We start from the raw sequence: 8,833 nt of genomic DNA, 5'->3' as shown, positions 1-8,833 counted from the left end.
CGCCCTCTCCCTCCTCCCTCACCGCAAGCACCAGCTCCGGCGAGCTCGCGCCGACGCCCCGGCCCGATCCCGATCCAGTCAAACCCGAAGGTTGACTTTCTCCCTCTCCCGAAAATTACTGTCTTAAAGATTTTACATTGCATGCCTCTATTCATCGCATCATAACTCTCTGCATATAGCTCCGTTTCGCGCGTGTAATATATCGAAATGTTCGTCTCGAGATGCTCTTCATTTTGTTCCATTGCACCATGTTCATTTGAGTCCATATTGATGCCCAAATCTCTGGTGCAAGAGTGCTAGTAATTTTCACCAAGTCTGTGAACCTGTTATCTTTTGCACTTTTGCCATGCTTGTTTGAACCTGCTGTGGTGTGATCTAGCCGTAGCTCAGTGTTCATCTTTTGTCAAGCATCTCTTGTAGATTACTGCCATATGCTTTGTTGCTATGTTGGGGTGCTGTAGCATTTTTACTTGTTGCATTTTAAGTGCTATCATGCTGTTAATCACAGATTCGTGTCATTCTTGTTTTGCTTGCCATTTGCAAACCGTGCATCCGTTTCCGGTGATCTTTATATCGATTTCGACCGAAATCATCTCATCTTTCCAGTGTCATGCTTGGTTTGCCAAGTTACTGCCTTGTTCATCATTTTTATTCCGGAGCACGCATATGCATCGCATATCATTTCTTGTATATCATTCATGTATTGCATCATGTTGCTTGTGCATTCCCCGTGATTGATTGTGGTTCCGTTGCTTGTGTCCTTGTTTTGGGTAGAGCCGGGAGACGAGTTCGTGAACGAGGAACCCGTTGAGTACGCTTACGAGGATCAAGCTTTCGACAACTCTGAGAACCTTGCAGGCAAGATGACCATACCCTCGAAATCACTTCTATCTTTGCTTTGCTAGTTGTTCACTCTATTGCCATGCTGCGCTACCTACCACTTGCTATATCATGCCTCCCATATTGCCATGTCAGCCCCTAACCATCCTTTCCTAGCAAACCGTTGTTTGGCTAAGTTACCACTTTTGCTCAGCCCTTCTTATAGCGTTGCTAGTTGCAGGTGAAGTTGAAGTTGGTTCCATGTTGGAACATGGATATTTTGGGATATCACAATATCTCTTATTTAATTAATGCATCTATATCTTTGGTAAAGGGTGGAAGGCTCGGCCCTATGCCTGGTGTTTTGTTCCACTCTTGCCGCCCTAGTTTCCGTCTTACCGGTATTATGTTCCTTGAGTTTGCGTTCCTTACGCGGTTAGGTGATTTATGGGACCCCCTTGACAGTTCGCCTTGAATAAAACTCCTCCAGCAAGGCCCAACCTTGGTTTTACTATTTGCCACCTAAGCCTTTTCCCTTGGGTTTTCGCGAGCCCGAGGGTCATCTTTATTTTAACCCCCCGGGCCAGTGCTCCTTCGAGTGTTGGTCCGAACCGAGCAGCCTGCGGGGCCACCACGGGGAAACTCAAGGACTGGTTTTACTCGTAGCTTGACTTATCCGATGTGCCCTGAGAACGAGATATGTGCAGCTCCTATCGGGATTTGTCGGCACATTCGGGCGGCTTTTCTGGTCTTGTTTTACCATTGTCGAAATGTCTTGTAAACCGGGATTCCGAGACTGATCGGGTCTTTCCGGGAGAAGGTTTATCCTTCGTTGACCGTGAGAGCTTATAATGGGCTAAGTTGGGACACCCCTGCAGGGTATTTATCTTTCGAAAGCCGTGCCCGCGGTTATGAGGCAGATGGGAATTTGTTAATGTCCGGTTGTAGAGAACTTGTCACTTGACTTAATTAAAATACATCAACTGTGTGTGTAGCCGTGATGGTCTCTTCTCGGCGGAGTCCGGGAAGTGATCACGGTTTCCGGGTTATGTTTGACGTAAGTAGGAGTTCAGGATCACTTCTTGGTCATTACTAGTTGACGACCGTTCCGCTGTTTCTCTTCCCGCTCTCATTTGCGTATGTTAGCCACCATATATGCTTAGTGCCTGCTGCAGCTCCATCTCATTACACCATCCTTTCCTATAAGCTTAAATAGTCTTGATCTCGCGGGTGTGAGATTGCTGAGTCCCCGTGACTCACAGATTCTACCAAAACAGTTGCAGGTGCCGACGATGCCAGTGCAGATGACGCAATCGACCTCAAGTGGGAGTTCGATGAGGAACGTGGTCGTTACTATGTTTCTTTTCCTGATGATCAGTAGTGGAGCCCAGTTGGGACGATCGGGGATCTAGCATTTGGGGTTATCTTATTTTCTTTTGGATTTGACCGTAGTCGGTCTATGTGTGTATTTTGGATGATGTATGGATTATATTTATGTATTGTGTGAAGTGGCGATTGTAAGCCAACTCTCGTTATCCCATTCTTGTTCATTACATGGGATTGTGTGAAGATAACCCTTCTTGCGACAATACCACAATGCGGTTATGCCTCTAAGTCGTGCCTCGACACGTGGGAGATATAGCCGCATCGTGGGCGTTACAAGTTGGTAATCAGAGCCATCCCTGACTTAGGAGCCCCCTGCTTGATCGAATCGCTGGCGTTGTTGAGTCTAGAACAAAAATGTTTTGAGTCTTAGGATTATATATATCGGAGAGTAGGATTCTTTTTACTCCTCAGTCCCTTCGTCGCTCTGGTGAGGTCTCCTGACGTAGAAGTTTTGACTCTTCTCTTCTCAAATTTCACTAATTTTTTTTAGGATCACGCGGGTATCTTAGAATCGTTCCGATGGTTTTGTGACGAGAACATTGTTCTTGGTGCCTCCTGACATTTAGGGGTTGTGGCAGTGTCCCGGGGAGTTGAGCTCCGGGGTGTTGTCGTCACAATTTTATCGTTGCAGTTCTGGAATACCTGAGTTTCGCCGACATCGAAATCTCTTTTATGCAGTTGTTGGTGAGATCACCTCGACGCCACCCAGTACTGGGGTGGGAGTTCGGGAGTATTGCCATAACTCGTATAACGGATGCTTTTCGAAGGTTGAGGTAAACGATTTCCGAAGGTTTCTTGGTTATGTGTTGACGGATGGATACAGCTGGATCTAGGGATTGCTAGTTTGGGTGATATATTTTGTGTCCCCTGTATCCCCAACACCAGATTGCATAACCAGAAAGTTTCGGGAGTTTATAAGTGGGAATTCAAGTAGCTCCTAGGATATCTTTCCGACAGACGCATGATATGAGATTGGGGTTCGACGTCTAGTGGTCCGCCTTTCCACGGTTGGTTTTACAGTGGTCTCGTAGTGTCTTAAAGAGTCCTTGGCTATGCCGACTCGGGGACGCTTCGTATGTCATGTGCACTGCCTTGTACATGATGGTGCTGTACGATCGAGCCCGTGTGGGCCCCACCACGAAAACTTCGGACGGAATCTCTATCATATGTTTGTTCCGGCTTATTCTGCAAGCCAATACTTTGTTTTGTTTTGAATTGTGGTATTCGACTTGCTTTGAAGTTAAATGTTGTTTCCATTTTTTTTTTCTAAGTGGCTTCTCAACTAATGGAAGTGTGATGATTTACTATAGAATTCATTCGTTCATCCTCGTTCGAATGTTTATTGTGAAGAATATATGTTGCAATTTCTATTCGTTGATTCAACTTGACTATTTGTCTATCAAGATGCTAACGGATGTCACCCTCTTCAGGATGGCTCCGCCAACGCGTCAGAATCCTGAACGCAATGAAGGGAGTCAGGCGAACCCTCCACCACCACCTCCGCCTCCGGAGGCATGGCAAGCTATCATGGCAGCCACCAACGCCAATGCTCAGATGATTCTGCAACTCTTGCAAGAACGCACCCAAGGGCAAGGCAATCAAGGAAATCGAAGTCAAGGCAACAATCAGCCTCACTTCGCTACTCTCAACCAGTTTCTCGCAAATCATCCCAAGTCTTTCAGCTACTATGCCGAGGCCACAGATGCCGATGATTGGCTCGTGGACATCAACAAGCATTTTGAATGTAGCAATGTCAGGCCTGAGGACTATGTCAAGTTCGCTTCTCTTTAGCTCAAGGACCAAGCTGCTGACTGGTATCAACAATACAAAGATTCCAGAGGAGGTCGTGTGATCACTTGGACTGATTTCTGTCGGGACTTCAAAGCGCACCACATTCCACGAAGTGTTGTTGAGAGCAAGCGTGAAGAGTTCCGCAATCTCAAGCAAGGCAACATGTCTGTGTATGAATACAACATCCAGTTTCAGAAACTTGCTCGCTTCGCTAAACAAGACGTTCCTGATGAAAAGAGCATGATCTATCACTTCAGAGGTGGCTTTAGAGAAGATCTGCAGTTAGCTCTCGTTCTTGTTGAGCCTACTCAGTTTGATCAATTCTATAACATGGCACTGAAGCAAGAGGCTGCTCAGCTCAAGTGTGAGGCTTCTAAGAAGAGAGTCAGAGATGCAGTTCAGTCTTCTTCTTCCTCACTAGTGGCTGCTAAGCAACAGAAGTTCTGGTTGCCTCCTCCTCCTCCGTTTCGTCAGCCTTACCAGCAGAAGAGCAAAGGTGGCCATGGATCTTCCCACTCTTCCAACTCTGGCTATCAGAACAAGTCTCAGAATCAAGCTCCAAAGTCCAATGCTCCTTATCATCGTCCACTCTCAGAGGTGACTTGCAACAAGTGTCAGCAGAAAGGTCACTATGCTAACAAGTGCTTCAACCAAAGGCGCCTTCCGCCTCCTCCTCCTGTCAGATCTTCCAGCAATGCAGTGGTCAAGCATAATCCCAAGTCTGCAAAGGTGAACATGATGAATGCAGCTCAAGCGGAGGAATCTACTGATGTGATAATGGGTAATCTCTCAGTTAATGATATTCCTGCAAAAGTCCTTTTTGATACTGGTGCTTCGCTTTGTTTCATGTCAAGACCGTTTTTTGCCAAGCATGAATTCACTTGTTCACATCTGGGTAAACCCATGGATGTCGTTTCTCTGGGTAAACGTTTGAGTTCTAGTTTGGTGGTTCCGGATGTTTCCATCAAGTTGGGGAACTATACATTCCTGTCTTCTCCAATTGTTCTTGGTGACTCGGATATTGATCTAATTCTCGGGATGGACTGGCTTTCTAAGCACAAGGCTCAACTTGATTGTGCTGCCAGGGAAATTCAATTGACACATTCTTCTGAGGATGTCATCATCTATGCCGCTCGTGATGAAACCATTCGGTTATTTTCTCTCAATGAGAAGGGCGAATTGAATGCCATCTCTCAAATTCCAGTCGTTTGTGAGTATCAAGATGTCTTTCCAGAAGAGCTTCCGGGTATGCCTCCTGACCGGCCAGTTGAGTTCGTTATCGATCTTGAGCCGGGCACGGAACCCGTTTGCAAGCGTCCATACAAGCTTGGACCCAAGGAGCTGAAGGAATTGAAGAAACAGCTCGATGAACAAGAGCGTCTGGGTTTGATCAGACCGAGTTCATCTCTGTGGGGTTGTGGTGTTCTTTTTGTCCAGAAGAAGGATGGCACGGACCGACTTTGTATCGACTACCGTCCATTGAACAAGAAGACAATCAAGAACAAGTATCCACTTCCCAACATCAATGAGCTATTCGAGCAACTCAAAGGTGCTAAAGTATTCTCCAAGCTTGACCTTCGTATGGGTTATCATCAGATTCGCATTCGTGAAGAAGATATTCCCAAGACAGCATTCAGAACAAGCTTTGGTTCTTATGAATATACTGTCATGTCTTTCGGCCTTGTCAATGCTCCTCCAACATTCTCTCGGATGATGAATTTCATCTTCAACCCCTATACCAATGAATTCGTCCTGGTGTATCTCGATGATATCTTGGTCTTCTCCAAGAATAAGAAGGATCATGCCAAACATTTGCGATTGGTGCTCGACAAGCTCAGAGAGTATCAATTCTATGCAAAGTTTTCCAAATGTGAGTTTTGGCTTGATGAAGTTCTTTACCTTGGTCACATTATCTCTGCCAAGGGCATCGCTGTTAATCCTGAGAAGGTGTCTGCAATTGTGAATTGGGAACCTCCTCAGAATGTCAAGCAGCTTCGCAGTTTTCTTGGTCTTGCAAGCTATTGCCGAAGATTCGTTGAGAATTTCTCTAAGATTGCAAAGCCTCTTTCCAACCTCCTCCAGAAGCATGTGAAGTATGTCTGGTCTCTTGAGTGTGACGTTGCTTTCAACACTCTCAAAGAGAAACTCGTCACAGCTCCTGTCTTAACTCCTCCTGACGAATCCAAGTGATTCGAAGTTTTCTGTGATGCTTCTCTTCAAGGTCTCGGTGCTGTGTTAATGCAAGAGAAGAAAGTTGTGGCCTATACCTCTTGTCATTTGAAGCCCAATGAAAAGAACTACCCCACTCACGATCTTGAGTTGGCGGCAGTTGTCCATGCATTAATAACGTGGAGACATCTCTTGTTGGGAAGAAAAGTGGACATATTCACCGATCACAAGAGTCTCAAGTACATCTTCACTCAGCCCAACCTCAACCTCAGGCAGACTCGATGGGTCGAAATGATTCAAGAGTACAATCCGAGTATTGAATATACTCCAGGCAAAGCCAATGTCATTGCAGATGCTTTGAGCAGGAAAGCTTATTGCAACAGCTTAATTCTCAAGCCATTCCAACCGGATCTTTGTGAAGCTTTCCGCAAGCTGAATCTCCAAGTTGTTCCTCAAGGCTTTCTTGCCAACCTCATAGTCTCTCCTACTTTGGAAGATCAAATTCGTGAGGCACAACTCCTGGATACCATGGTGAAGAAGGTGAAACATGGTATCGACAAGGGTCTTTCCAAATACAAGTGCTATCGCATTGATGACGGAGACACTTTATTCTTTGAGGACCGGATTGTGGTTCCTAAAGGTGATCTAAGGAAAGTCATTATGAACGAGGCGCACAATTCTCTTCTATCCATTCATCCTGGAAGTACGAAGATGTACCATGACCTCAAGCAGTCGTTTTGGTGGACTCGAATGAAGCGATAAATCGCTCAATTCGTGAATGAATGTGATGTCTGTCGAAGGGTGAAAGCAGAACACCAACAACCAGCTGGTCTCCTCCAACCTCTTGCTATCCCAGAGTGGAAGTTTGATCATATCGAAATGGACTTCGTGACTGGATTTCCCAAGTCCAAGCGTGGAAATGATGCTATCTTCGTTGTCATCGACAAGCTTTCTAAAGTGTCTCATTTCCTTCCAATCAAAGAATCTATCACAGCAGCTCAGTTGGCAGAGCTATACACCTCCAGGATTGTCTCCTTGCACGGCATTCCACAATTGATTTCTTCAGATCGTGGAAGCATCTTCACTTCTAAGTTCTGGGACTCCTTCCAGAAGGCCATGGGCACCAACATTCGCTTCAGCACAGCTTTCCATCCTCAAACTAGTGGCCAAGTCGAGCGAGTCAATCAAATTCTTGAAGATATGCTCAGGGCTTGTGTCATTTCCTTTGGCATGAAATGGGAAGATTGTCTTCCATATGCCGAATTCTCCTACAACAACAGCTTCCAAGCGAGTTCGGGAAAGGCCCCATTCGAGATCCTCTATGGCAGAAAGTGCCGTACTCCTCTCAATTGGTCAGAGACTGGTGAACGCCAACTTCTTGGCAATGACTTAATCACAGAGGCTGAAGAAATGTGTAAAGTCATCCGTGAAAATCTCAAAGCCGCGCAATCGCGCCAGAAGAGTTACTATGATAGTAAGCACCGTGATGTGGCTTTCGAGATCGGAGACCATGTCTACCTCCGCGTCTCTCCAATGAAAGGCACTCGTCGCTTCGGTATCAAAGGGAAGCTTGCTCCTAGATACGTGGGTCCTTTCAAGATCATTGGCAAAAGAGGCGACCTCGCCTATCAACTTGAGCTTCCTTCCAACTTCGCGAACGTGCACGATGTGTTCCACGTGTCACAGCTTTGCAAGTGCTTCAAGACGCCTGAGAGCACCATCAACTTCGAAGAGATTGACCTCCAAGAAGATCTGTCTTATCATGAGCACCCCGTTGCTATTCTTGAAGAAACTGAGCGCAAGACTCGCAACAAGTCAATCAAATTCCTGAAAGTGAAGTGGTCGCACCATTCCGACCGAGAAGCCACCTGGGAACGCGAGGACCACCTCCGTTCTGAATATCTGGAATTCTTTCAGTCCTAGATCTCGGGACGAGATCCTCTCGTAGTGGTGGAGTGTTGTAACACCCCGGATGTAACTTTCCATATTTGTAACTCCAACTCTTGCCATTTTCGGCTATGTGTTATGATATTCCCTCTGTGGTCGGGTTTTGTCTTTCGTTTTGCATTTTGTTTTCGTCATGCATCTCATATCATGTCATCATGTGCATTGCATTTGCATACATGTCCGTCTCATGCATCCGAGCATTTTCCCCGTTGTCCGTTTTGCAATCCGGCACTCCCACCTCCTCCGGCTCACCCCTCTTGTTTTCTTTTCGTGAGCAGGTGTTGAACGTTCTCGGAATGGACCGAGGCTTGTCAAGTGGCCTTGGTATACCACCGGTAGACCACCGGTCAAGTTTTGTTCCATTTGGAGGTCGTTTGGTACTCCAACAGTTAACCGGGTAACCGCAAAGTCCTTTTGTGTTGCAGCAAAACCCCTCTCTAAACAGCCCAAAACCCCTCTAAGTCTCTTCCATGCTCTAGGTCGTTCGATCACGATCGTGTGGGCGAAAACCGCACTCCATTTGGAGTCTTCTAGCTCCCTCTACCTATAAATACACCTCTCCCTACGAAATCTCAGGCAAAAACCACCCTAACCCTAGCCCCGCTCCCTCCGCGCCGCCGGACGTGTCCGCCCGGCGCCGGACAAACCAGCCGCAGCCAACTGGCGCTTGCCACGTGGCAGCCCGCCGCCGCCCGTACGCCGCGGCCCGGGGAGCCCGCGT

Source organism: Triticum aestivum, chromosome 6D (genome assembly GCF_018294505.1).
Source record: "Triticum aestivum cultivar Chinese Spring chromosome 6D, IWGSC CS RefSeq v2.1, whole genome shotgun sequence".
NCBI lineage: Eukaryota > Viridiplantae > Streptophyta > Magnoliopsida > Poales > Poaceae > Triticum > Triticum aestivum.
The sequence above is the reverse complement of the archived record's forward strand: the minus strand, read 5'-3'. Positions refer to the sequence as shown.